Source organism: Merops nubicus, unplaced genomic scaffold, assembly GCF_000691845.1.
Source record: "Merops nubicus isolate BGI_N331 unplaced genomic scaffold, ASM69184v1 scaffold16398, whole genome shotgun sequence".
Classification (NCBI taxonomy): Eukaryota; Metazoa; Chordata; class Aves; order Coraciiformes; family Meropidae; genus Merops; species Merops nubicus.
Genome location: NW_008627879.1, coordinates 66,033 through 72,032, shown reverse-complemented (window position 1 = coordinate 72,032; position 6,000 = coordinate 66,033).

Here is a 6,000-nt window from a genome sequence, read left to right as displayed (position 1 = left end):
TCTTCAGGAGGCCTTTTTCTGTCTGAACTTTTTGTCGGTAATTTTCTGATACATGTCCGCTAACTTCTCTGACCTGCTATATTGGGTAGACATGAAATAGGTGATTCTTAGCCACTGAATAAAGTATTTTGAGGTCTTTTAGTAAGAAAACATTGTTTATGTGGTATGTTTTATAGATCAAAAACTGGTGATAAATCCCAAAAATTTAAAACTTGTGATCATCAAATGAGTGATTTTTTTTTTTTTTTTTCTTAATTTCTTTTTAAAATGTTCATGTTTGCTTTAGGTTTGCTCTTGGGCCTATGTAATAACTTTTTTTTTTTTTCCTATCTACAAGGAAGGAATTGTAGAGGCATTCATACAGTATCAGTAATTTGAAACTGAATGGTAAATAATAAAAGCTGTTCACTAGTACAGGGCTAGCTAAGTTATGCAAAAGTAAAAATGCTAATTCATGTATAAGAACATGGAAAAAGGGTCCACTGTGTGAAAAATTACAGGAAAGAGACTGCAGGAAGAAGAGTGTAAGACTTTACAGATACTGGGCAGAGCAATGACTCTTAAAACAGACACGAAACTCACACACAATTAAGAGCATAAATGTTGAATGCAGTGTTAGTCAGAAAGGATATCTGAGCAGAGGAATATCAAGTAGGACCAGAGAGGTTGTGTCTTGATGCTAATGTGACAGCTTCTGGAGAAGGGTCTCTGTTTTGATTCTCACTGTTCAGAAAGTATGCAAACCTGCAGATTTTCACAGAATAGGCAGGAAAGTAACTGCAGTTGGAACTCCTGTAGTAGGAGAGACTTGAAGAGCTCTTGATATAGTTACACAGAAAACATTACAGGTTCATTTAACTGGTAGTTACAGGGAAAAGAAATGGCATAGTTATGAGTTTTTGAATGCGGCAAGCAGAGGTGCAACATCCACTTAGCTGGACTGAAATATTCAGAAAGTAGAAATTTGGCACATTTTTAAATGTTTTTAGTAACATTTGGAGTGACTTACTGTGGTGATTTCTGCAGGGGTGAAAGTTTTGAAACCAGATGTCTTAAAGACAGTTTTCTAAGGTTTGTTTCATGCAGAAGGTTGATCTAGTTGATAAATCCACTGAGAGATAAAACAGTTCTCTGAATATTTCTAGTTCAGTGTTGTAGGTTACTGGACTTCAAATTGAAAGGCATTAAAAATTATTAATTAACTTTGTAAGTAGAATTGCAGTGATAATTTCTCCCATTCCACCCCTAAGGGCGTTGATCTTGGCTCATGGCATGTGAGGATTACAAACCTGTGAATGCGTTTCATTTTACACTGTACGGCTTCAAATCACTGAGGCTATGTTACGAGTGCTTTTGTGGGATCGAGTGTAACTGATGGGTCTGTTGGCAGTAGAACTCCGTATTTGAAGGTGCCTGCTGCACTGGTACAGTTTTAAGCTTGGTGTGCTTTCTTAATGTGTGGGTTTTTGTGTTGGTTTTTTTTTTTTTTTTTTTTTTTTAGGAGCAGCCATCTTAAAAACTTTGTTGGATTGACTATAATCTAGATTATTTGATCTGAAATTTCTTACCACTTACTTTGTTTTTTTAATTTAGCTGCAGTTCAGTACACTTTATGCTATACTTGGTATATAGAGAAATGTCTTCAGAAGTGATTGCACACTTCCACTTCCATGCAGGCTTTTGATGTTTTTCACTGATGTAGCTGTTTACCAGATTGTGTAGTTATGGTAAACAAAATAAAATACAACTTCATCTAGTTGGACAGTATCTTGAGTATCTTGAAATTGCTTTTATGTTTTAGATTTGCAGAATTTGCACGTGACAGAACATAAATTTCTTCTTAAATTTCTTGTTTTCTTTGCTACTCACAGTATAGTTCTGCCCAAACCAGCACGGCTAGAAGAACTTGTTGCAGAAAGGTTGACATGCTTGTCTCACATAGTTTTTAGACTGATTTATACGGCCTTTCCCTTTTCCCCTCACCACCTCCCAGCATAAATTTGCTTTCAAAGTTAATTTCTTGATATGAAAGTTGGAGAGTAATTGGTAACTTCTGTAGGTAAAGAGTTCTCTTTGAGATGGAGCAATGCTGTACTCCTTAAATTCGTGTGTGGATCATGTTTATGCAGGACAATGTGAAGTGAATTTAGAGATTAATGAAGCTGATTTTATTTTTTCCTCACCTAAAAGTATGGCATTACGTTTCAAACCTAGTTTAGGTTTATCAGTTTCTATTGTTTCCATTTCCACATCTTTTCTTCTTATTTACTGCAGTTAAGGTTTTAGATTTAAGTGTACTGAGAATTAAAACAGATTTAGAATCTATTTTCTTCTCGATTTTGACACAGAAGTTTTTGTTCGGCAGCAGTTATTGTGTCTTGCACAATGTCTTGAAGAGCCATGGTATAGGCAGAAAACTTCTAGCATTTATTAAATAAAGCTATCCTTTAAACAATCAACAGTCTGCCAAGACAGTTTTCAGATATGTATGATGATAAATTCAAGCTACACAATGAATTAACCAAATGAAAGTATTGAGGTTTGGTTTTTTTGGGGTTGGTTTGTGTGTTGTTTTTTTTTTTTTCTTGCCTCCAAATGAAGTTGTCTGACTTATCTGGATATTTTCCTTGTAATTCATTGTGACCATATAGGAAGCAGAGAGGTTAATTTTGACACAGGACAAGGGCTTCACAGTGACATCTGGTTCCTTGCTATCCATTTTTCTGATTCCTGCCCTTAGCTTTAGCTTTGGCTGTGAATGTGGGAAGCAGATCTGGTGCAGAGCTTTTGTGCTGGGAGTCAGAAGGGTGTTTGTTGATAATGCCCATGTTGTGACTGCCCCTGAGCAAGGCTTGCTCAGCACGGAGGCTCTTCCTAACATACCGCCTGCACTGGGATGGGCGTGGGCAGGAGCTTGGGGGGGACATAACCAGGACAGCTGTCCTGAACCGAACAGAGGGATATTCCATACCATATGACAGCAGCTCAACTATAAAGCTAGTACAGAGCCGGGGCGGGGAGGCTACTCTTGGGTCCTCTGGAGCAACCGCTATACACTTTGGAGCCCTGCTGGAACTTGTCCGCTGATGGGAAGTAGAGAATAAATCTTTGGGTTTTTTTCTCTTTGCTTCTGCACACGGCATTGCTTGGATTTTGCTTTCCAGTTAAACAGTCCTTGTTTTTACCCACAAGGCTTCTGTCTCCATTTTATTTTCCTTTCCCCTTTTGTTCTGTGTAGGACGGGTAGGAAAAGGGGAAGGTGGTAGAGTAGCACAGGTAGGTTGATAGTGGCTTGGTGGGCATCGATTGCTCAGCCCGGGTTAACCCACCACAAAAGACTAAGCCAGTTTTGTTTAAATCTTAAATAAGCAAATGTTGGATGGAAATTGCTTGTGGATTTTTTTGCAGTATTTTTATTAATATTTATAATACTAATAATAAAGCCTAATCATGGTTGAACTACTACAGCTTCTTACTTGTGGATCAAAAAACAAGGAATTCTAAAGAAATTTGTGAAATTATATTTTCCTTTTTAAATATTTGTGATATTTTTTGATTTTTAAAAATTCAGAGAAACCTGTATGTTATAAACACTGTGTTATTCCATATGCTTATATACTTGGTTAGAAATTACTCTCTGCATGTGTTTGATCAGTTCACCTTCTTTGATTTTAGGAGGCAGTGGTTGCAGGCATGTGATTTTGTGACTCAGGAAATTCCTACTACACAATAAGTGTAGTTTGGTTGTTTGGTTTTGTTTGAGTTTTCTGTTTGGGGTTTGGTTTTGTAGGTCAAATTGGTTTGATAAAATGAAATTTCTTCTTACCATTTTCTTGCTCTTAGACAGCTGACATAACTACTCAAAGTCTAAATGAAAATGGCTCATCTGTGCATCCTTGTGGGCAGGTGATTAAAACCCGAAATGCTGCCACGTTTATGTGGAGAAGAATAGAGCTTGGAGGCACATCTCCTTTTATGTGTGTGTAGAGCTCAGCTAATAGTATAGAAGTTCCCACCTAGCGGGTCCTGAAAGGATAATGATACTGAATCACTTTGGTAAATGAAGAGGAAGAAAATGTATTTCCCTGTGTCATCTTTGTATGTGATTTTTTAAATCCCAAATACCATGCATCTTGAATTTACTGCTACTTGCTATTTTTCCTTCAAAGACTGTACTTCAGAACTGGCACTGTCGTCACTCTAGTTGTTTTATCTGAGAAACTGCCTGTCAGAGAAAAGCTTGTGAGAAGATAAACTGTGAACATGCACATTAATTGCTGCAGAAATGAAGTGTGATCAGATAATACTTAAAAATATTTGTTAAAATATACTTTTTGTACTAAAAACTTTAATAATTTCTGGCCTGCTTTAGTGAAGGTGAGAGTTTAAAATTTATTCTGTAACTATGTCTAAAGATTTGAGAATATTTCAGTGATTTTGGTTTTGACTGCAGTGTTCTGTAATATGTTTATTTCAGGAAACTGAAGATCAGGCTTTTAGAAAAAAATTAAAAAAAAAAAAAAAAACAACCATAGTAATGGGTGTACTACTGTTAGACTTTACTAGATTCAAATTAAGTTATTGCATCGAATTGCTGGTCTTGGTGCTTTCTTATGGGAAAGATCTCAGCATAATTAAACTTCGAAAAAATCCCTCTTGTCCCTTTTTCAAACCTGTAACATCTGTTGCTGTAAGAATTTCAGTATGCTTAGTAAGATTAACTTCTTTATTTTTAAGCGTGTTTTTGGAAGAGAAACATGCTACATGTCACCATCAAACCTGCTATATTTAGACATGTTAGGATTTCTGAAAATGTTTTTAAGAAGCAGTATTTATAGCTCCATCCCAGTTACACAGTTTAGTTCCTCTCGCTTTGTTTCTTAGATTTTTTAACTATCCTGCTGTTTTCTGTCCTCCAGTAACTATCAGTAGCAAAAATGGGGAAAGGAAATTATGATCTGCCCTGCTTATTGCTTTTATTATGTTTCAAACATACCTATTCAGTCTTAAATGTGGACAAAACCTAAAGAATACTTACTACATCAGCAGTTCAGATATCTTCTAGTTTGAGTAGTTTGCTCATTTGGACATCTGCCACTGACAGGTTCACACAGACCTAATTTTCAAAACAATTTATTTTGAAAGAATACTACTTCTGTTTGATTTTATATGAGAAGCAATATGATCCTCTTTGAGTAGCATAAAAGTATCCTCTTTTACTGGCAAAACACTGCCTGTAGTAATGATTAGTGGCCTCCGTCCTTTTGGGAGTGTTTACTAAACTAGGGAAATAAAATAAGACACTTAGGCAACCAGACAATGGTAAAATAGATTTTTCAATTTGTAAACATAACTTTAGCTTTTGTGGAGAGGCATATTTTCCTTTAGTAAGGAAATTTCAGGAAAGACCAGTTGAATCTTAAGTATGTATTTTAAGAGTTATTTAATGGGAAGAGAAGAACTGTATTGTCAACTACTGTGCTTTAGGTACTTGAAAACTCTATTGCACAATACTTTTATTAAGCTGTACTAAGCATCCAGCCTGGAACTAAAGCTGTGAATCCATCATATTAAAACCCCAACACTATGTATATAAATTCTCAGGTGCATCCTTGCTTGCTGCTTCCCATGCCGAGCCCATGGCCCGCATTCCTTTTTTTTCCAAGAACTTCGATGTGGCAGAAAATTATTTGACTTGTCTCTTTCAGAATATTATAAGCATCTCCTCTCTTCAAAAATGGTTCCCAGATGAAGATAAAATAAGCATAAAATTAAAATCGTTATACCTGTTGGATATCTATACTGTAATAAATATGTATGTGGTATAGCATGTTCTGAATGGAAGGAGTATGTATAAGCCTACTCATTTCACAAGTGAGTTATCATGTACAAGTTTACTGAGCAATTGCTGCTTCTAATATTAAATATTTTCACGTTGGCTTGCTCATTTGGGATGTTACTGAAAATGTCATGGACATTGCTGTAGTCTTAGAAGAGAAG